At 41.0% G+C, this 23,973-nt stretch overlaps 1 protein-coding gene across 2 annotated transcripts in view; it reads left to right on the top strand.

Moving 5' to 3' along the window:
- The window catches only part of CHGA (chromogranin A), a 396,109-nt gene that overhangs the window by 242,753 nt on the left and 129,383 nt on the right, over positions 1-23,973 (top strand). The window lies entirely within an intron of this gene.

Genomic DNA, 23,973 nt, shown 5'->3' with positions numbered 1-23,973 from the left:
TAAAAGAATATATGTGATGTATAATGCTTGTTAACTGTGAACACATTAACAACAACAGCTACAATGTAACTAAGTACATGAATTAAGGCATTATGAATGGAGTTGTGTGGATTAGGAGAATCAAGCGCGTAACCACTGATGTGCACACTTTGAAAATGAATCTTTAGAAATCTGTTGAATGCATGCCACAGAGAGAATGTATGTTAAAATGTTTTATGGATAGTTATATCTGTTTGTGTTGCATAAATGATGGGTAGCACTTTCTGACCATAGATAGCATTTATACAAAATGTAATTAAATAATAGAAGTGGGACTTCACCACCAGACAGCATTTATAGTTGTTCTCAGTCTTCTTGAGAAAGCTAAGTCATGCACACTGATATGAAAAATTCAACATTTGTTTTCACTAAGTTTTATTTGGAGTAAACCTTTATAAAACATAACTTTAATACATACATTTTAAGAAAACAATGGTTCCTCCCCAAAAAATAAAGTCACGACACACAGTAGGTGGCACAATGACACAGTTCTTATCTGTGATGCCATCTATATGGGTCTGTGAATTGTATGTACCCTCAGCGCACCTTCATGGGGTTTGCTTGGTGCTGTGGCTTCTTCCCACATCCCAAAGTCATCCATAGGTGAAGTGGTCATCCTCCAAACTGCCTGTACATGTGATTGCCATGTATGAGCAGTTGTGAATATGTACTGCAATGGGCTGGCATGCTGTCAAGGATTAGTCTTTCTAACTTATGTCCACAGAATGCTAATACTGGATAAAACTGCCCTGTGACCCTGAATTGGATTAAGCAGGTTAACAGATAAAGAATGAACACATTTCCCTACTGTATAGCATATATTACCAAAGACAATATACAGATGGTTTTATTTTTTATAATAGCTTTAATCATTCTTCTAAGCAGTTAAAGTTTCCATGCCATCACCCTGCTATACCTTCCTCACTACCTACTGACCCCACACCTTATTCTACCACCTGCCTCCCAACCTGTCAGCCAGCCACATTCACTAACCCAGATTATACCACTCTTATCGCTAAGGCACCTACTCCTTATGCCTTCTACCAGTCCTTCTAGCCAGTTACCAGTTTCTTTTCCTGCAATGAGCGTTGTCCTCACCTGCTGTATTTTTATTTCCTCATGTTTCTATGTCTTTATTTATTTATTTATTTACTATTTGTTAACCAGGTAGGTGAGCTGGCATGAATACCATTTTCAGCCAGGATCCAGGCACAAAGGTGTATAAGACAGTGCTCTATTTACATCACTTAGTGACACAGTACTAAGACAAAAGAGATGCAGATAGATAAAATGAAACAGTTCTACACAATAGCAAGACTTGTACAGTTTCAAAGGATATATATAAAGACGACTATTGAAAAAAATATAAGGTGGCTTTTATAATAAACATATCGATTCTAGTTGCATTCTACACATTTATGTGTCTTTACCCACCCACTTATCAGCATCCATCATATACTGTGTTCCATATCCCACCCCACTCACTCCCTTCTCATCCCAACAACCATATTTCCCAATTTTTTGGAACTGTCTTACTACTCACCCTTTCCTAACTTACCCTTACCTGCACTTCACAGTTTTCTCATTGCCAGGCACTCCCACCATATATGAATATTGTCTGCCCCTTCTTCCTGTATCTCTTATACTTATGCTGCACGAAACTCTCCAACTTCAAACTATGTGGTATCCTATACCATCTGTGCACCAACCTCATTTGCAAATCAATGACCAGTCCAGTTAATGTCATTCCCCTACTTACTTCCCACATTTCACCCCCCCATTCTTACCCTTTTTATTTACCCACTTCTCTTTGCAGCCATCCTCCAATCTTCACTCACCACCTCATTTGAAGCTCTTATATCCACATAGATTCTATCTAGCCACAACGTAGCCATCCCATTCTAGGTATTCCTTGGAATTCCATCCAGAATTCCTGGGATGGCTTTCCTTTCCTTCTCCCTTACACATTTTAGGCAATATGCCACAATCATATTTAGCTGGAGGCATTTCAATTAATCTCCATTATCTCCACCATATTCTTTTCACAGCGCTACCCCGTGTTTTAGTTTCTTTTCCATTCCCACCCATATTCCCTTCATCATTTTCATCTTTTTCTGTATTTTGTCTTTTAACCTCCTGCCCAACAGCATCACCCTCTGAACTAATTACACCTTGTTCCCTTTCCTTGTCTGTCTCTGCTCCTTTTCTAACTTTTGCACATACCACTCCCCCAGAAATGTATCCCCCAACAAGTGTCCAACTCCATTCAGTTCACTATCCCAACTTGCCTCCTTCTTAACTTCTGCCCTACATTCACCTCCACTACATCAGACATCCCTCTTCTGTAACTTCTCATACACATTCTATCCCTAACTAGTCGTGCATTTTGTCCCCAGTATACATGATTAAACACCTATGCCTCTTTTTCAGTCACCTTCTTCCTTGAAGTAAATTTCCCCATGTTTTCCGTAGCAAATACATCTGCTGTATCATGAAATGCATGCACATTTGGCAAACAATGTAGATAAAAGGAAATAGATATAAATTATTAATAATACTTAGCATCTACACACTTAACAAAAACTAACATCACCCAACCAAAGTATACTTATAGTAATTACTGTAGTCACAATTAAGTGTGATTTTGAAATTTCTTTACTATCTTGTAATTATCATCAGAACACTGAATTAGAATCTCATTGACTATAATCCCAAGCTGCCCCTGGAAAGAAGCACTTTTACATTGTAAGTTTTATACAATTTAAGCATGAATAAAAATCAAATGCAGGCAGTTATTTTTACAATTAGCAACAATTTTATACTAAGTCTTAGAAAACCCACCTTACTAATTTAGAATCATATTCCTTCTAAAAGTGAAAGATGCTTTTAAGGGAGGGAAAACATAATGAAAGTGACTGTATATTTAAGGTTGTTTTGCATTTCAAATCACTACACAAACTACTTTGCAAAAAAGCATGTTCAAAATTTTAAACTTTCACACCCTGGTATTTTCAAAGATAGTGCCCAGAATCATAAGTGGATTCTGTATTACCTTCAGAATGCCACCAGGGAGTACTGCAATTCAAATAACTTAATATTTGCACTCCAGTAGGTACACAATTACTGTCTCAGTTTCATGAATGGCACACAGGAGCACTCAATATCCATTAGTATACCAGACTCTCCCATGCTTGAGGCTCAAAAGGTAACTGTTTTGCCAAATAACATTACAAATCATGACTGTGCAATACACAACATACTATATTGCTTGCAAATATCAAACAGTTATAGCAGCTTTTTGGTAAGGCATGCTGTTCAGTACTTTGCTACACAGCATTGTAGTGCTGTACACCTCTGGCTTGAATAACTGTGATACAATAATAAATCACACACCGGGGTCATTACCATATTATGATAATGTGGGGATCTGGTGCTGTCAGTGCTCTCATTGGTGGGAATTCACAAAGCATTATTGGGGGATGGGACAACGTAGTGTATACGAGCAGGTTTGCCTGCACTGTACTGGACTCTTTTGCCAGCAAGGACTTTCTTCCCATGCATCTGAGATGTCAGGGAGAGGGTTACATTGTGTCAATACTACTGTGGTGCCCAGCACTGTCTGCTGAGCAATATGCTTGCCGACAACGGGATCGTTCCAGCCATGGCCATTACAATAGTTAACTGTATACTGTTGGAGTATCATACCTTATGCTACAGAACCCAACATGTACAACACTGTTAAGGCTTTTTTGAATGGAGTACGATCAAGGAATGAGCTCAGGAGGAAAATATGGGAGATAGTGACTGGACAGTTTCAACCATGCTAAAAATCGAGTACTGGTGCAGGTAGTTAGGACCTACTCATTGGGACCCATTGGGTAAAGGGGTGCCTTATCAGCCTTTATTGGAGCAGATGTATCTTAAATTGGTTCATAACATCATTGCTATGCATGCATGGAATTACACACTGCAATAATGTCATAAGCACATCAGTGATATGATAAGTCATGCCATTGCAAAGTCACATTCCATAATAACACAGGGTTTGGCTGGAGGGTGCACCATGGACCACCAAGCTAAAACAGTTGAGGTATTTAGTTCCTGTATGGGGTTAGTGGCACTGGGATCATCCTAGGAGGACTAGATAGTGGCACCAGGATGAACCAACCCCACACACACCTCAGTGGTTTATACACTAGGTTAATAACACATAGAGCAGCTATCCATAGAGTACTACTGTAAATGTAGACTGTCCACATCATATACTATTTATATTTTGCTCAGATCAGATTCAGCTACATCAGCATGGCTGCAGATACATGTTTGGATTCTATGTTTTGTCTTCCATGGACAATTTTAGTTCATATGCCAAAAGACCACAGTTGTAGCAAAGGCAGTCATGTTAATTTGGGCTTGTCATATGTTGCATATTCACAGGCAAACCACTACTAAAGTGGTACCTTTGAAGTTAGAGTAGCACCTCAGGCTGATGTTGGCACCCATGCAGGAGTTGATGATGATGGTGTACATATACCAGAATCAGATGACATAATGGTACTGTGCGACTCCCCATCCTGGGTGAACATCCACCCAAAGTATAGGAGCAAGATGTAGCCCTCACCCACAGATGACCCTGAGGCTGTAGAATCTGAGCACTTACCATCAGCAATTGGGAGGATTCTCCCATAGCTGTAAGCACCAGAAATACTCCCCCTATAACTAACATAGCAAATGAGAGCACTGCATCCATTGTAGATATACCTACCACAGTACAGCCGATGAGAGCACTGCACCCATTGTGGGTATACCTACCACTGCACACCTATAGCCAAGGAGAGCACTGCATCCATTGTAGGTATACCTACCACAGTACAACCATAGCTGATGAGAGCACTGTATCCATTGTGGGTATACCTACCACAGTACAGCTATAGTATTTCCATTACTACCAGCATGTGGCAGACTAACATTGCTACCATCAGTGCCCAGACTGGCAGCAAAGTTTCCCATGTTTGAGGTATGGTATATACCTGGGTGGTTATATATGAAAGACCATTATAGGCTACACAGTCATTAACTGTACTGGCAGGTATATGACACTCTGCCACCCCTCATCATCAGTGACAACAGATGTACTTCCTTCATTTATGGACACCGCATCAACAGACTCTGTCTAGGTGTTGTATCACAATAGGACACCATCTCTATTACAGGAAGCCCTGAATCATACTGCAACAACACAGCAGAATGACCCCAGGTCACAGTCACATAATGGCACCCTAAAACTGTCACAAACAGAGTACACTTTGTCACCTTGAGACATCCCTGTTTCTATCTCTTGTGACATGATCCCTCCATCCATTTTGGATAAAATAGCCATGTGTTCCCTAACATCTGTACACATGATGATGATAACTGTGACCCATTCCACCCTCCATCCTGTGTTTTGTATGTGGTTATATCTGATGCACAGTGTGACCCAACAATGCACCGACTAGAATAGCCTTTCATTAACACTGCTTGCATCATGTTTTTTTTGTGTGACATCTCACTGCACTGTCACTATATGCTCATCAGGTCCCATAGTTCTGGAGTGGACATTCATACTTCACCTTTGATGGAATGTTTTGTGACTGTTGCTGAATAGCTGTTAGCTTTGTACTTCCAGAATTAGAGACAAAGCAAAAAAAAAAATAATAATTATGGAAAAAAAGACCCACATTAGGGTCAGTTGTAAACGCTGCTACAATTAACCTAGAATTTCTCAAAATGATGACCAATTTTAAGATGATTTTCAGATGTAGAAATTATCAGTAACATTTATATTAGTGCTTTTAACACAACAGTGTCGGATTTGACTTTGAGTGCTCAAACTTGTCAACTTGTTTAAAACAGACTGGTCAACAAAACAAAAAATAAATAAATAAGTATATTATTACTAAAGAAAACTCCTTAATAAATGGACAGACACAGGACACTGTGTACTCTAGTAAGATAAATTAATGTTCCACGTGTATTTTTTAACCAAATGATGTATTTTCGATAGGTTCCACTTTTAACCATCAAAATTTCAAAACATCAAAATTCTGATCATCAAGACCAGAACATCGAATTTTAAAACATCAAAGGCTACAAGTGTAAGCAAAAAAAAAAAAAAAAAGAAAAAGAAATTTTAACAGTTGTATGCAGGGGGGCTTCACCCCACTGCACCCCTCACACCCCCCCTACTTTAATATTCCAAGTCTGAGAACGCACTACAGTGGAGTAAAGGTAAATCTCCCATTTAGCGCTATATGCAGAAGAGCTAAACGGGAGATTTTCCATACCCTATCTGTAGTGCCATCACACAGATGGCACATAGACACACACAGTATGCAGGGCACCTTGGTGCCCTGCAAAAACACAAACATTCTCCCACCTACACTTACCTTTTTCTTCCCCTTCAAACCTTCGATGTTTTCAAACTCGATGTTCTGGTCTCAATGATCTGAACTTCGATGTTTTAAATGTTCGATGGTTTGAAGGGGAACCATTTTCTATGAGATATTTGAACACAATTTGTATATTGTTAGAGATGATTTGGAGAATAGTGTCATGACTTTTTAAAATTTTTATTAATAAACCTTGTTCTTTAAAATTTTATATTATATTTGTAGAGGATGTTTATTTCTAACTTGGACAACAGATTTGATGGATTTTGTTAAATATTTAAATACAACAACTAGTAGTTTTAGATGTGCAAGTGTATAAAGGAGCACATGGAGAGATTTAAACTAGACTATACAAAAAAAGTTAAAGTAAATGATTATTTATAACATAACAGCATGCAGCCCTATTTTATTTTTAGAAATATATTGCTTGATCAGTTCAGCAGACGAATAAGGCTCACTGCTGATGATTCTGTTTTAACAGCTAATGAATTTGTGGAGTTAGCAGCTAATGAACTTGTTAATAGGGGGTTTAATATAGATGAAGTTACTGTAGCAAAAGTTAATATGCAGTTAAGAGATACTTTTAATAAACCATATATCTCTGGAAATAGACACCAGTCTTATTCACATTTCTATCAGGAATTATTAATTTCACATATATATATATATATATATATATATATATATATATATATATATATATATATATATATATATATCATTCAAAATAATTGAAGCATTCTTAATAGAAACACAAATGTGAAGAAATGTATAGGTTCAGCCCCTAAGTTTGCATTTAAAAATAAGCAATCTTAAAACTGCAGTTATGTTATAAAAGAGACATCATTAGTTGTGATGTCAAGTGTGAGTCCAGATACACTGTTCCTTGGATGAAATGTAGTGTTTGTAAATACATAGACTACAATGGCAGGTTTTATACATAAGGTAAATGTAAATTGTAGCACGGATAATTTAACATATTGAGCGAGATGTGTAACATGCACTGCTTTTTATTTAGATAAAATAAATCAAAAGTTAAAAGAACGAATTATACAGCATATGCCCAGCATAAGATGAAAGGATGTAACAAATGCATTCAGTTTAGCTCTGAATACTGAACTGAATTCATTTGAGAAGAGCGGTGGTGGTGCTGCGGTAGCGTTGTCACCTAACAGTAAGACGCTGTCTGGTTTGACTCTCAGTTAGAGCATCTTCTACGTGGAGACATGCATGAATGGGCGTACCTTCGTTGAAAGTTGTGTGACAGGGCTGGCAACTCGGTACGTAAAAATCAACTGCCAATCATTAGCGGACTGGAGGTCCGCTGTGGCGACCCCTAACCGGGAAAAGCCGAAAGTCACAACAACATCATGTTAGTCACAACACCCACAATGAAACGAAATTAAACAGTTATGAATGCATGGCACTATAAAATATAACATGTGCAGTCATATATGGAAGACATATAGCAGCATTCCATACAATGTAAGCAAAATGCTGGCATATGAAGCATATATTTATAACCAGGCTGCCAGTCAGTTTAGCAGTACAGAATGCTTATGCTTGATATAAAACCGATGTTACTTTTTTTTAAAGATCAACTTTAGTATGTCTTGTTTTTGAAGAACATATTCATGTATGTGGTTCTGTCCCATTAGAAGCTATAAACAAGTTTATGTTTGGACAATTATATTCTGTTCTTCTTTTCTAACTATGAGATCCAGGGCACAAAATGAATAGTGCCCTCCAGGGTATGGCCTACAATAGGATATTCTCAATTTTCAGCTGAGTAAGGCACTTGGCTTCATCTCATACCTCACAATGCACCTAAGGTGTGATGATATCCTCTTGTGCCTTGTTCATTAATTATAAACTGAATGACAACAATTTTTGAAAGTTCCTCTTCCTTATTTGTGATGATTTTCTTGATGTGAGTATGGCTGAAACAAATGACTGTATTTTATTTTTTCCCTTTGTGCAGTTGATTTATCTTTAATACTAATAATGACAGCATTTCTAGGTAGGACCAAAATCCTTTGTTTTGATGCACCCCTAAATCTACATTTATTGAACAGTCTATTGTGCATTGTAGTTTTAAGTCAGCGTTCAGTACTTGCCAAAGGCAGTTGCATGTTCATAGATTAGTACTAGGCTAACTGTTCTTGTTGGCCATCTTAAGCCTAGCCAATTACCCCATGCAAGAATTGCACTTTGTGCCTGTAGGATAAAGACCTTAGCTATTATACCAACCACTCACCATCCAGTAGTTACTTGCCTTTAACTACACATATCCTTTACAACAGGTTATGCAGGACAATTTTTACTTCCCCATTCAGTTCCAAATAGTGCAGCCCCATATAATTCTGCTAATACATCATTAAGCTCTTCTACGTGCTGGAGTAACGGCGGAGTAAAACAGCAAGCTTAAATCTTATCTACAAAAATTAGGGAGATTACTGTAAAGCTTCCCTTCTATTTCACAATTAAATGCAACTGGGAGCAGGTGGAGGTTGCGTTGAATGAGACAGTTGCCACCACATGCAAGTGTCAGCTTTGCTTCACAAGCATCAGATGTTTACATTAAACCATGAAGAATGTTTAGCTATAGTGCCATTAAGGATCCAAGCTGCTGCTGTTTTTCAGATGGACCATGTAGGGATGCAGCTTATCATATAAAATATATAAGTATATAATGCTGCACCAAGATCTCCAAAACATATTCTACCAGAAGAGGTTAGAGAACTGAAGAAAGAGGAAAAGTAGAAGGTAAGAAAAGAAGGTTGAAGGAGTAAAATGCAGAAAGATGGAAGCAAAAAGGAGTGACAGGAAGATGGTACAGGAGATATAGAAAGAAAACAAAAGCAGAAAAAAAAAAAAAAAAAAAAGAAGGAAGGATGGAAGGAAAAAGAAATCCCATAACAAAAGATGACACATCCTAAAGGACAATACATTGGATATCCATATACATTTTTGGCAAGGTCAGATATTATGGCTAAAATAAAAACTAAATAAATTTGTTCAACAACAAATTATATTTCCATTTGTTTTCCTACCATTTACCTAACAAAATGGTCTCCAAACAAAATTAAATACTACCGAGAAAGGGGATATAGTATCAAATGTTAATCAGGCTATAGCATTTAAAAAGGAATTTGACATGGAGCAGATCTTTTAGTGTCAGAAAGGTTTGTTCTGAAATTGTTTCAATAACCAAATTATTTGTTATTATTCATTGTCAGATATCTGGACATGTTTTCATAGTGAAGAAGCAATCCATATTTTGAAAATTATGCAAAATTCTTATACTGAGAAAAGAGAGAGAGAGAGAGAGAGACAATATGCTGTATGATGATTGTCTAAACCTCAAGATGCACGCACTCGAGACTCTCCTCAGTATGGAGAATATAGATATCTGTGCAGTAACAGAAACCTGGTTCAAGGCTCCCGAGAGCACCCCAGCACTTCCAGGCTATACTTCATACCATGCTTTCCAGCCCCAAAACTCGGACCGAACCACGAAAGGAGGGGGAGTATCCATATTTATCAAAGATACCCACACCTCCAGGCTAGTGGCACTGCATGAAGCTTCAGAGACCATCCATGTGCTACTAACAGTGGGCAAAACTGCCTTTCAGTTTGTAGCCTGCTAGAGACCACCCTCCCAAACACAGGAACCTCACTCGGCTTTCCTGAGAACACTGGAGAATATGAAGGTCTCTCCAAACACTATTATATTGGGTGACTTCAACTACCCAAACATCGATTGGGAAAACTACTCAAGCCCAACCACCCTCGCCCAACGGTTCCTAGAATTTATAAACTCAAATGCTATGGAACAACTGGTCACCACTCCCACAAGAGGGGAAAATATGCTGGATCTGGTCATCACCAGCATGGGGTCTCTATGTTCCACACCAGAGGTATACCCCTCATTGGTAAGATCAGACCATAAACAAATCTCACTGGACATCCATATACCATCCCCACCCCTAGCCAAGGAAACCACGGTGAAGAACTTCTCAAAAGCAAACTTCACACTTCTCAAAACTGAGGTGAAATCCTTCAAAGCCCCCAGGCCAGTGGACAATACGGCCCAAAATGCAGAATCCTTTACAAAAGCATTCTATGGACACCTACAGGAATGCATGGAGCATGCTATCCCAAATAAAACCAAGACTCACTCCTCCAAAGGCAGGAGACCTGTCTGGTGGACCCCAGCCATAAATAAGCTATTCAACAGAAGGAGACAGCTACTACATGACAGAGAAAATCCCAAAAAGGGAAGGTGTCACTGATCAGTACTAGCAAGAAACTACGATCCCTCATAAAATCTTCTAAGGCCAGCTTTGAAAGAAATATTGCACAAGACACTAAATATAATCACAAGGCCTTCTTTAGTTATGCCAGAAACCTGGGAGGCAACTCCCAGATATGCTCTGAGTTAGTGCAAAATGACAAAAAATTCACTGATACCACAGACATTGCCAACATCATGGCAGAAAGGTTCAGTGCAAACTTCTCCCCCCCTCTCCCCCAAAAGAGCAAATGTCTGTCCCAACAGAGTGTAGCCTTCCTGAAATCACAGATGCACAGGTGAGAGCTGCCCTCTCCAAAGCTAAAAACACAGCATCAATGGGACCAGACGGTGTCCCGGGCTGCGTCTTACATGAGCTCCAAGAAGAACTAAACCCTCATATGAAGTCACTGTTCAATCTCAGCCTTACTACAGGATATGTTCCCAAGGAATGGCATACAGCAACAGTGGTCCCACTCCACAAAGGTGGTGCCACAACAGACCCTGGAAACTATCGCCCTATAAGCCTGACTAGCCTGGTCTGCAAAGCTATGGAACGTATCATCATGGAAATCATAAACAAAGACATTGGGAACCTCCAGACACTGGATCCTACCCAATTTGGCTTCATTAAGGGCAGATCTTGCCTCTTGAACCTGGTCGACTTCTTTGAAACAGTTACCAAAGCCATAGATGAAGGGAAGGTAGTCCACACAGCCTACCTGGACCTCGCAAAGGCCTTTGACACAATTCCCCACTCGGGCATCATAAATAAGCTCACCAGCTTAAATATCAACCCCTATGTCACAAGATGGGTTGCAAACTGGCTCAGGGATAGAACCCACATGGTCAGAATAGCAGGTGCCATGTCAGACTCTAAACCAGTTACAAGTGGTGTCCCACAAGGCTCAGTCCTGGGACCTCTCTTGTTCGTTATATATTTCTCCGAGGTACAGGCTAGTATGGGTGGACTATGGCTGGCCAAGTTCGCAGATGACTGCAAACTGGGTGCTATAATCGACTCTCCGACTGACACAAGCATCCTCCAAAAGGGTCTCACAGAGATGGATAACTGGTGCCAGAGCCACGGCCTAAAGCTAAATGCCAAAAAGTGCATTGTCATCCCCTTTGGAAAAAAACAAAGTGCCCACAAATTACCACATAGGTGGTAATCCATTAAGTACGGAAGAGGTAATTAGGGACTTGGGGACCCAAGTAGATAGCAATCTCTCCTTTGACAATCACGTTGCCAAAGTGGTTAGAAAGACCTTCTATATAGCCCACCTTATCATGAAAGGGTTCACATCTAGATCAAGAGAGGTCATTGTGCCCTTCTACTCATCACTTATCAGGCCCATAATTGAGTACAATGCCCCGTTTGGGATGTACCTTACCCGACACCTTCAGCAACTGGAAAGACCCCAAAAGTATCTCACCAAGAGGATCAAGGGGCTCAAACAGATGCCCTATGCAGTTTGGCTAAAGAAACTCCAGCTCTACTCAGTTGCATACTGCCTACTCAGAGGTGATCGGTGTCTGACGTATAAAGCCATGTCCAACCCAGAATTAATGGACATGCTTCACCTCAGGAAATCTAAATCTCTTAGAGCTACACGCTCCAGGGACCTGAACCTCAGCACAGAAATAAATAGGACATGCTGGAGGGACAGATTCATATCCCAGAGACTCCCCTCACTCTGGAACAAAATCCCAATCCATGTCAGGCAGAGCCCCTCACTGACCCTCTTCCAGAGAAATCTTGACGAATGGATGGGAGATTGTAAGTTTACCCCTGGGATCTCTTCTGTGTCGCTGCTTGACAGAGGTACAGTAAACAAACCTTAAAAGGGCTACCTTCTGTGACCTGCTATACAGAAGCACAGTCAACTAATCTAAAAGGGTGGCGAAAGCCAAACATACTCTGGCTAGGCTTATAAATGCCCTAGGGTAGATAGCCTAGTATCAACCTATGAACCTATAAACCTATGAAAATATGGTAATGAGATAACTAAAACAAGTGTTTAGTGGGAATGTCAAGCATTTTCATGATACTTGTAGTTACATATATAGTCAATCTCTAAGCCAAACCTAAATTTTACCATCTTTGTTTTACATATATATTTGCTAGGTTAGCCCTGGACACAATTGTCCCTTTTCAGGGGCAATCCATGAGCACTGATTGGTCACAGGAGTTGCTCGGACTCACACAGCAACCAAATAAAGATGAAAGGAATCAAACCCTGTTCCATGGGCATAGGGAGCATTTCATTAATTGGGCAGCGCATTAATTCTCAGCACTAACTGCCTGACATCAAGGATGCTATCTTCTGCAGGCTTTAAATAAAATAAAGCTCCTGTGAGTTATTCTGCATGAGGCAGACAAAACTGAATCTAAATTGTCTGACAATCAATTAACTTTATCCGATTTGTTCCACTCAGATAAGATGCTAGAAAACCTATATCCCATTTCCTTAATTAGGAAATTAGAACTTTGGGTTTTCTCTATCCAGTTTGCCCAAATGTCAGTTTCACAGGTTTTGTATGTAGAATTGTAGCATGTTGAATTTCAGTAATGTCCAACATATGGACAATGGAGAATATTTTGTACTAATATTTACCCCTTAATATTATATAACCTGGGGATGTAGCAACTTTGGGGCTAGAATATAAAGTTAAAGTGTCTCAGGGAATTTTGACACTTCCACATGGAAGTTTGCCTCCATGCTGTCTGCATGGGTGTGGGCGTGTTTGCGATTGTGTGCATATGTTTTATGTAGTTGTGTACATCTACATGCATGTGTTTGTATTAGTAAAGTGTGTGGTCAGTGTATTAGGTTGGTACACAATATCTCTATCTGATGAGTTATGGGATGTGGTTATACATTCCTAGCTACTCCCTCTTCCAGCTTGCCTGTCAACTGTTTATGCCAAACAAAAACTGTTATTGACTCAGCCACCAGAAAGCCTCCTAACTCTGTGGAGAACCCTATCTGAAGAGAAGGACTGTATTCTCCCCCGAGGATCTGCAACTACCCAGACTATTTGTTGAATACAGAATCTCAGCTTTTGTAAAAGGTGATATAAGAGCTGTTGCAATGGGATGGTTCAAAATGTCTCAGCCCATGTAATATAGAGGATAATGAACAGGTCTCGATTCATAACCAGCTTATCTGATGTTGTTAATCTTCATTCATTCCTTACTGATGGGTTTCGGTTCCATCCTCGGAACCGATTCAGCCATTGTAACAAGCATGCACCAGCCAGAAAACTCTCAAGCTAAGCATTACCCATAATACCTCTCAACTTTCCCTGATTTTCAGGGACATCCCTGATTTTGACACAAATTTTAGCTCTGTCCCTCTTAAACCCTTTTAGTACTGGTGCCTTTTGAACAAAAGTGGTGAATTATGCTTAATAAATAATGACAATAATTAAGAGCTGAAGAATTATTTTACTTCAAGAAATGCATATTAATTCACATTCTGTAATTCTGTTAATGCCTTAAGTTAATAGAACTAATATTCTAAAAGTGTCCCTGATTGTCCCTGATTTTTTCTGGATTTGTCCCTGACTCTGTTGAAATTTGTCCCTGATTGGTTGAGAGCCCCTCTCCACATTACCTCAGATCTTGTTTGCCGCATACGAAAACAAGACGTGTCAGACCAGGCTGTCAGCTAAGTGATGAAAATTATTACTAAATGTTTCTTTCATATGCTGTTTTTTACTCATTTCTTCCTTCTATAAGTATATCGGATATTCCTATTTTATTTTTTTATCCCTCTGTCTCTCTTTTCTGAGATTTTTTTACCAAATGAGTATTCTTCATACCACTGTTGGTGCTTCCTTTCTTTACCCATTTGGATATTCCTGTTACCATTGTTGGTAATTTTCTTACTTTACCTTCACTTTCCACTTAAAAAAAAAAAATGATATTTTCTTTATTGGGGATTGTTTGAATTTTCAAGATGTCAGATATGAAAGGAACTACAGGTTTCAAGAGATGTGGCAAATGTGATGGGAAAATGCCTAATGTTGACAACCACTTATCTTGTGTTTACTGCTTGGGAGTGCCTCACCTTTCTGAGAAACCCCCTTGTGAGAGCTGTAAAGGTTTCAGCTTCTGCACACTGGTGGAGCAGAAAAATAAATTAATGTTAGCCAGGATGTTAAAATCTCCATTTGCAGAGGCTATTAATGAATCGGAGGTCTCACCGCCTCCCAGGACAAAACATAAAAAGAGGAGCAAGTCCTTACTCTCATCCTTTCATGAGTCTAAACTATCGGAACCGAGACCTAAGGTCCTGAAATTGTCACACACATCGGCTCCAAGGCCTAAATCAGCAACCTCGGCTTCTACCTTGGTACCAGTTCAACCAGCTACATCTGCCCCATCCTCTGCTTCTTCAGCACCTATAGTGATGACTGCATCAGCCACTGCATTGACAACTACAATTTCAACATTGGCACAGACGCTTTCTGTGCCAACAATAGTTATCCAGGATCAGGACACTTCCCCCTTCCCTGTACTTCAGTCTGGTCTTTCGACATCAATACAGAAAGGAGATATATACCTTAGGACAAGGTACTCCCCCTCGGTGGACCCCTTTTATGGCCAAAAATGCAGCCCCTTCACCTTCAGGCATGTCCACTCATTCCTCTAAGTGTCTTTCTGAAATAGATGTAGTGAGGCTAGTGGATCAGCTGTTAGCAGCGAGAGGTTTTTCAACCCCATCTAAACCTTCCCTGCTATTCAGAGCTGAGGGTTCTGCTCCAAGGACCACACATCATTTTCCTCCTTTGACCTCCTTTTGGAGCATTCATCATTGACACTGACCCTGGTTCCAGCTTCTTCGGCACCAATGGTAGATTTTGCCATGGTACCAGGGACTATCCTTTGGCCTACAGCATCTTTGGAGCCGGGCCTTCCTTGGGACTGAGATTAGCCTGTCAGCACCATGTTCCCTGGTACAGTGTCACACTTTCATACATCTGACTTAGTCCCGGTTGCTTTGACAGCCCCATCTCCTCCCATAGCTTTTTCCTTGGCGATGGGTCCTTCAGTTCCAGGCTCCCATCCCTCTTTGGGAGAACCTGCTTTCCATGCAATGGAGAGGGAACTGGCCTCTGCAGGCTCTCAGTTGGTCCCTCTGGCATCAGAAATTGGCCACTCCCCTGCCTCTGAGCCACAGCTGTCGCAGCCCTCTACTCATGGACACCAGGTTCAGGAGCCATAAGGCACCCTTCAGCAAGGCTCCCCCTCTGCAGGTTCCTCTTCTGATGCTCCCCTCAAAGAGGTTCTTTGCAAGAGATCATGCAAGGGGAAACAAGTTGATTTCCCAGAGGAATCATTGACAAAAGATATGGATTATGATGAGGGGGAAGGGTCCCCACGGTCGCCCCTTGACAGTGTCCCCTTTGCAGACATCTTGGAGATTCTGAAACAATGAGGCAATTGGAAGTCCAGCACCCCTTCCTCTGAGGAGTCCATGTTCTTACAGGCTTTCTGGGCCCAGCCCTCTGCCTCCTGGGTGACTCTTCCTGCAGATAAGCTAATAAGGCTGATTGTGCAGTGCGTATTAGATTCCTGATACCATTGAACCTATCCCCAGTAGACCATATAAAATCCTTTCTCCACCAGAGGACAACCCACACTGGTCCAAGGACCTTCCTGTGAATGCTATGGTTGTGGCGGCGGCCACTAAGAAAGAGCTCACCGAAGAGAGCACTGTTGTCCATCCCCCTAACAGGGAGTCTCAGGCAATAGACAGAACAGGGAAGCGGGTATTTTCTGCAGCAACCTTCGCTATTTGGTCCCTGAACTGTCTGGCACATTATGCTCCACTTCAGCGAGACATAATTTCAGAACTCTCAGGAACCCTTGCAGGAGCAGTCTCTGATGAGGTATGGGACAAGGTTGCCTCACAGCTTGCTACCCTGGACTCCATCTTAAATTCGTCTCTGAGGCTGATTTTGCACCAAAGTGAAGGGGCAGCAAGGGCAGTAGGCACTGGTGTTGTAGCTAGATGCCACGCCTGCATGTGTCTATGTGATTTCATGGACCCTTTCAAGTCTTCCTTCCTAAATGACCCCATTGAGCCCTCATCTCTCTTTGGCTCGAAGGTTAAAGACACCTTAGCCAGGTGTAAGAAGGATGGCAAGACCTTGTCTGCCATAGGCATATGTTTTTCTACACCTTAATGACCCTATTCCAGGAATCAGAGGAGTGGAAAAATGTGGTTCAAAAAATCCCAAGGTCATTTCCATGACACACTTGGCGAGTTTTCTCCCGAGGTAGAGGGGGGAATTCATCTGGAAGATGGCCCTTCAGAGGCAGGCAGGGTCCACGTAACCAGGGATCTAGGGATTCTTTCTCCAGACAGCCCTATTAGCACTCCTGAAGAGCGGCCCAATTGCTTACCTCTGGAAGCAGTCAGGGGATGCTTCTCTCTGCGCCACTTTGCCTGGCAAGAAATAACCACAGATTCTTGGGTGCAGACAATTATGACCAGAGGATATCACATCCTATTCAATATTATCCCAAGGCCTTTAAGGCACATTCCCAATGTTCCACCCAGTCAAAGGGAGTATGCAGCTATAGAGATTCAGAAGCTGCTTCAAAAAAGGGTCATCCAAACAGTCCCCCCAAACCAAGTAGAATCCAGCTTTTACACAAGATTCTTTTTAGTGCCAAAGAAAACAGGGGACTGGAGGCCAATTCTGGACCTCAACATCCTAAACAAATTTGTTGAACAAGCAAAGTTCTGGATGGTCACGGTACAGTCTATTGTCCCTTTCTTGGGAAAGTATGATTGTATGTGCTCTATAGACCTTCAGGATGCATATTACCATGTAAAAATGGACAAATGCTTCAGAAGATTTCTCCAATTCCAGCCAGGAGCCAATCATTACCAATTTCGAGCATTGCCGTTTGGCCTCTGTACAGCCCCCAGAGTGTTCATCAAATACATGGCAGTGGTGACAGCTCTCTTGAAACAACAAGGATTACAGGTGTTTCCATATCTAGACAATTGGCTCATCACTGCCCCAAACAAGTATCAACTCCTTTCAGCAATTTACTACACCCGGCAGCTTCTGAACCACCTAAGGATAACAGTGAATGAGGGCAAATGCAAGCTTACTCCATCTCAAAGACTGGAATTCATAGGGGCAGAGTACAATACCCTGTCTTGTCGAGTCTACCTTCCCTTTCACAGACTACAGAGACTCAGATTGCAGCTCCAAGTGATACTCAACCAAAACAAAGTACTGGTCTGAGCTGTTCTCTAACTATTAGGGTCCATGGCAGCATCCCTTACGATGGTTCCATTGGCAAGACTACACATGAGGCTTCTTCATTGACTACTGCTAACACAATGGTCTCCCTTAGACCTACCCATGTCATTCCAGATCAGGATAACCAACTGATGCAAGCAAGACTTAATTTGGTGGATGAGGCCAGAACAAATTCTATGGAGCCGACCCTTTGCCCTTCCCAGCTCAGGGCCATAGTAACTACGGATGCCTCCCTGATTGGGTGGGGAGGCACTTTCAGAGAAAGACATTCCAAGGCACTTGGTCTTCTGTGGAGGCCAATTTACATATCAGTGTTCTAGAACTGAGGGCAGTGCTTCTAGCATTGCAAGCATTTCAGTCTGTTCTCCCTTCCAGAACAATTGCCATCCAGTCCGACAACATGTCAGTAGTCTGGTATATCAATAAACAAGGTAGAACCAGGTCCTACCCATTATGTTGAGAAGCCATGAGAATTTGGCAATGAGCGATAGCTTCCAACCACTTTCTGATAGCAGTGCACATTCCTGGAGATTCCAATGTAATTGCAGACAAGTTGAGCAGATGCATTCTCCTACCTCATGAGTGGTCCCTCAATCCTGTCCTGGTGGCGAAGATTTTCAGCTGCTGAGGTCAGCCTTGCTGCAATCTAGTTGTATCCCCCACAAATCACAAATGCAGCAGCTACTTTGCCCTAATTCCTCAGCAGGGGACGTCCCCAAGGGATGCTCTTTTACACAATTGGACCACAGGACTTCTTTATGCTTATCCCCCCCTTCCGCTGATCCTGCAATTCTTAAAGAAGGCATCTCAGTTGAGAAGCAGAGTAATCCTAATTGCACCCTACTGGCCTCGACAAATTTGGTTTTCCTTCCTATGGCCTCACTTAGTACGTCAACTCTGGATTCTGGATCCAACTCTGGAATTACTGTTGCATCCACAGGGTTTGACTCATCCAAATGTATCGAGTCTCCACTTCCATTGATTGCCAGGCAAAGCAACCTATCCTCCCCTGTCTGTCACATTCTTCTGGCTTCTCATAAATGATCCACCAGGAAACTTTACCTCAGTAAATGGAATCAATTCTTTTATTGGTCTCATATAAAGGGAATTGATCCTTTTTCAGCACCAATGCCAATAATTTTGGATTATCTATCAAATCTCCTTGAATCCAGAGCTGCAGCCTCTTCCATTTGAGTCCACCTTTCAGCAGTCCCCAGTTTCCATAATGAAGTTGAAGACTCCTCCTTAATTTCTCACCAGCTCTGTAAAACCTTTTTAAAGGGTGTTGTACATATCAGGCCACATTTTAAACAGCCAATTGAGCCATGGGACTTGAACCTGGTACTCCAAACCTTAACCAGCCATCCATTTGAACCTGTGGCTGACTGTGACTTAAAATTCTTGTTGTGAAAAACTTTATTCTTGGTGGCCATTACTTCAGCTAGACGACTCTCAGAATTGCAAGCTTTATGCACAAAACGTCCCTACCTGATCTTCCATAGGGACAGAGTATCACTTTGGACTAATCCCTCCTTTTTGCCTAAGGTTATCTCTGATCTAACTATTAACCAAACAATTTATCTACCAGTCTTCTTTCTGAACTAGTCTAATAAGGGTGAGTATACATTGTATTTACTCAATCTTCACAGATAACTAAGTTTTTTACCTTGACAGAACAAAATCCATTTGAAAATCTGACCAGCTGTTTATATCCTATTCTGGTCCGAAAATGGGAAAATCAGTATCCAAAGTTACCTTATCCAAATGGTGAGAGATTGCATTTCCTTTGTGTATCGTACTAACAAATTCTCAATCCCATCTAAGATCAAAGCACATTCCACAAGATCAGTGGCAACTTCTGTGGCTTTCCATGCTGCATGGCATTTGTGCAGCAGCAACATGGGCCTCGCCTCATACTTTTATCATGCATTACAGATTGGATTTGGTCTCTATGGGGAGAGCCTCCTTTGGTTCAATGGTGCTCAGGAACATTATTCCATAAGGCCTCCCAGGAAACAAGGTAGCTAGGGACTCTGTCCCATCAGTAAGGAATGAATTAAGATTAACAACATCAGATAAAGAAGTTATGTTCTTACCATAACGTTTCATCTGTGTTGTTCATCTTCATTCATTCATTACAACCCTCCCACTATCCGCCTCCTAAAGACTCTTGGAGGTTTAGCTATAGTCCTTTCCTATGCTAAAGAAATTGCTCAGATAAAGCCTCTGCTTTCTACCTCTATTCTGTCCTGTCCTTACGGGCAAACTCGATCTGAGGTAATGTGGAGAGCGCCACTATGGGTAAAGCTTAGCTCGAGAGTTTTCTGGCTGGCGTGAATTTGTTACAATGGCCGAGTTGGTTCTGAGGACGGAAACCCATCGGTAATGAATGAATGAAGATGAACAACACAGATGGAACGTTATGGTAAGACATAACTTCTTTATTATGTGTTTGAGACACAGATGCCAAGAAATTCACCTTGAAAGTGAAGCTCAAGAGGTGAGTTTTGGCATCCATGTAAAGATTACATAATCAATGCTTATGATAATTGACTTGATCATAATTCTTTGTAGTGTATGTAATGTTGTTTACTCCGTGTACTTCCAGTAACACAAAAAAGTATAGGAGCATGAAGAATTTTACTAGTTTTCAAAGACTTTGAAAGCCAGTAAAATACTTTAACACTGTCAAAGAGACAGCAGACAAAAAGGGAGTATCCCTTTGAAAAAATAAGAACTTTAAAAGCTGTTAGAAACTTCATTCTCACACAGGTTTTGCTTGCTACTGTTCTTTGCAGATTGGCAGTGTCTTTTGTGTGAGACCTGATTGTAACAGTGGCTAGGTATGCTTAACAAATTTTTGTTAAGCACTCCTAAGTGATGATATCAGAGAATAACCATGGCACTCTAAGCACTACGTGAATGTATTACTTGTAGTTTCTCATGCTTCACCTACAGGGTAAGTTTTAGCAGCTGTATGACACTACGAGTTCACGTCATGTGGTGGCGGGGCAGAATTAAGCACTACCCCCCCATACATGAAACACTCTGCTAGTCTGCTATTACTACCTCAGGACTCAGATAACTGCAGCTGGTAATCTTATCTTGAATTTCTCTGGCTATTGAATGCATTGATTTGGTAGCTTTGGTCAGTCTGTGCTACTGCCATTTGTCCAGCAGAGCTGGCAGTCTTGAAACCTGTTTACAATTAAATGGGAGAAAGTCAGGGGTGCTCCATAACAGAAGATATGAATGCTGTATTTGTGCCTGGTTGTGCAGGCAACCAACTCACACCTTGAGAAGTAGATCAGACTTTAACTGCCAGAAAATCACTGTAAAATGCAAAACAAACAGACAGACATATAAATAAACAAATAAACATTTCATCCTAGTAGCATAGATTATATCTTCTTAACTTCACAGACAATCAACAGTAGTCTCAGAATGATCTTAGACATTGGTTAACATGTTGTTTAGGTTCATAGGTGTATACTAGGCTAATGGCCATGGAGCCTTTACAAGCTTAGCCCATAGGATTACCCTGGAATCGTGCCACCCAACCTTAGCTCCTAGTGCTTCTGTCGAGTAGAGCCACTGGAGTCATCCCCGGGGTGAATTTTCTATTTCCCATCCACTCATCAAGATTTCTCTTGAAGAGGGCCAGTGAGGTGCTCTGCTTGACATGTATAGGAAGTCTATTCCATAGCATGGGCAGTCTCTGGGTTATGAACCTGTCCCTCCAACATGTTCTGTTGACTGGGGTAATTAGGTTGAGGACTCTGGAGCATGTGGTGTGGAGGGATTGGGATTTCTTTAGATGTAGCATTTCTGACAGAGCTGGGTCAGACATGGCTTTGTAAGTCAAGCAGAGATCATCTCTAAGTAGGCGATATGCGACAGAGAATAGTTGGAGTTTTTTGAGTCTGTCCAAATAGGACAAGTGTTTAAGGCCTAGGATCCTCTCTGTAAGGTACTTTTGTGGCCTCTCCAGTTGTTGCAGGTGTCTAGTGAGGTATATGACAAATGGAGCATTGTACTCGATGATTGACCTAATGAGGGAAGAGTAGAGGGAGACAATGACCTCTTTCTTTCTGGATGCAAAACCCTTAGTAATGAGATGTGCCACATAGAAGGACTTTCTGATCACAGTGGCAATGTGGTGGTCAAAAGAGAGGTTGCTGTCAACCTGTGTTCCCATAGCTCTTATAACGCCTTCTGTGTTCAGTGGACTACCATCAATGTGGTAATTCAAGGGAACTGGGTTTTTCCCAAAGGGGATGAAGACACATTTTTTTGGCATTGAGTTTAAGGCCATGGTTCTGACACCAGCCCTTGGTCTCATTGAGGCCTTTCTGTAGGATGTCAACATCACTTGGGTAGTTAATAATAGCTCCCAACATGCAATCATCTGTGAACTTTGTCAGCCAGAGTCCCTTTCTGTTGGCCTGGACTTCAAAGAAGTAGATACCAAACAGGAGAGGACTCAGGGCTGAACCCTGTGGGACTCCACTCGTGACTGGTTGGCAGACAGACTTGGAGTCAGCTACTTTCACACTGTGGGTTTTATCTGTGAGCCAGTTTGCAACCCACCTAGTGATATAGGGGTTGATGCCTAGCTTAGTAAGTTTTTCTATGATTACTGAGTGGGGAATGGTATCAAAGGCCTTGGCCAGATCAAGGTAGGCTGCATGAACCACCTTACCTTCATCCACAGGTCTGGTGACTGACTCAAAGAAGTCGACCAAGTTGAGCAGGCAATCATTTACATTGCTCAAAATGTGCAAGAGAAATGCATGTGTATTTTGAGAAGATAAGAGCAAAAACAAAGAAACCATGTTGTATGGCAGTAGATTATTGATAGGCAATAACATTTCTATTTATTTATCCTTTCTTGATCAGGTTAGTCCCACTAGTCTAGTAGCCTCTTTTCAGGGGTGTTATTTACACTACTAGAAGAAATTTGGCCAGTGACATGGGATCTTTAACCTCCACCTGAGCTACCACCTACTCAGGCAGATGGGGACTCAGTTTAACATCTTATCTAAAGGACAACACATTATGAGTGCAGCACCCCTGTTATGCTGCACTACAGTGCCTGCACTCCATCTACCTCGTGCGGTAATAGCCTTCTGCACCAAAGGTGAGTGTGCTACCTGTCATGCTACAGGCACTGCACTAGAGAAATAATAGGTAGTGAATGAATTCATTTGATGACTTGAGTCAGACTGACACAAAGGCATTATTGCCATGCAGTTTAATTTCCTGTGTGAGTCATACCCATGTGAAGATTTCTGATGTTTATATTTGTGCATTAAAATCTGAAATAAGTAAAATTTAGGAATGAATTGTAATAAAACTATATGTAAACCACTTCAAATGGATTAAGCTTGTATGATTTATGAAATGATTAATGAAAAACACTTCGATATATCTTATGAGCAAAAATAATAAAAATAGTTGCCACACACACACACACACACACACACACACACACACACACACACACACACACACACACACACACACACACACACACACACACTTGCTAACATTTTGATGCCTACAGCTTTGTGAAAGAATACATTATTTTCATTGCTTAGGCATTAATTAAAAGCCTTCTGCTGGTCTCATGATTATTTTATAAGTCATAGTATCTTTCTTCTCCCTGTATGTGGGCTGATAATTCACATTTCATATTCCCTTGCTTAATTGCCTTACCTTAAGACTATTCAGACTGTCTCATTATTATTAAATAATTTAAAATTCATTTATGACTTGTTTTTTTTTTCTTTTGATGGTTTTGTATTAATTTGGCTATGTGATTAAAGTTATGCCTTGATGATGATGCACTGTATAAAACAGAAAACAAGTGTACCAGAAATGCAGCCTTAGAAATGCCTAAAACAATACATAATG

The sequence above is a fragment of the Protopterus annectens genome, chromosome 6.part0, assembly GCF_019279795.1.
Source record: "Protopterus annectens isolate FY-2018-M chromosome 6.part0, PAN1.0, whole genome shotgun sequence".
NCBI lineage: Eukaryota > Metazoa > Chordata > Ceratodontiformes > Protopteridae > Protopterus > Protopterus annectens.
Note: the sequence above shows the minus strand (reverse complement) of the source record. Positions and strands in the feature narration are given on the sequence as shown.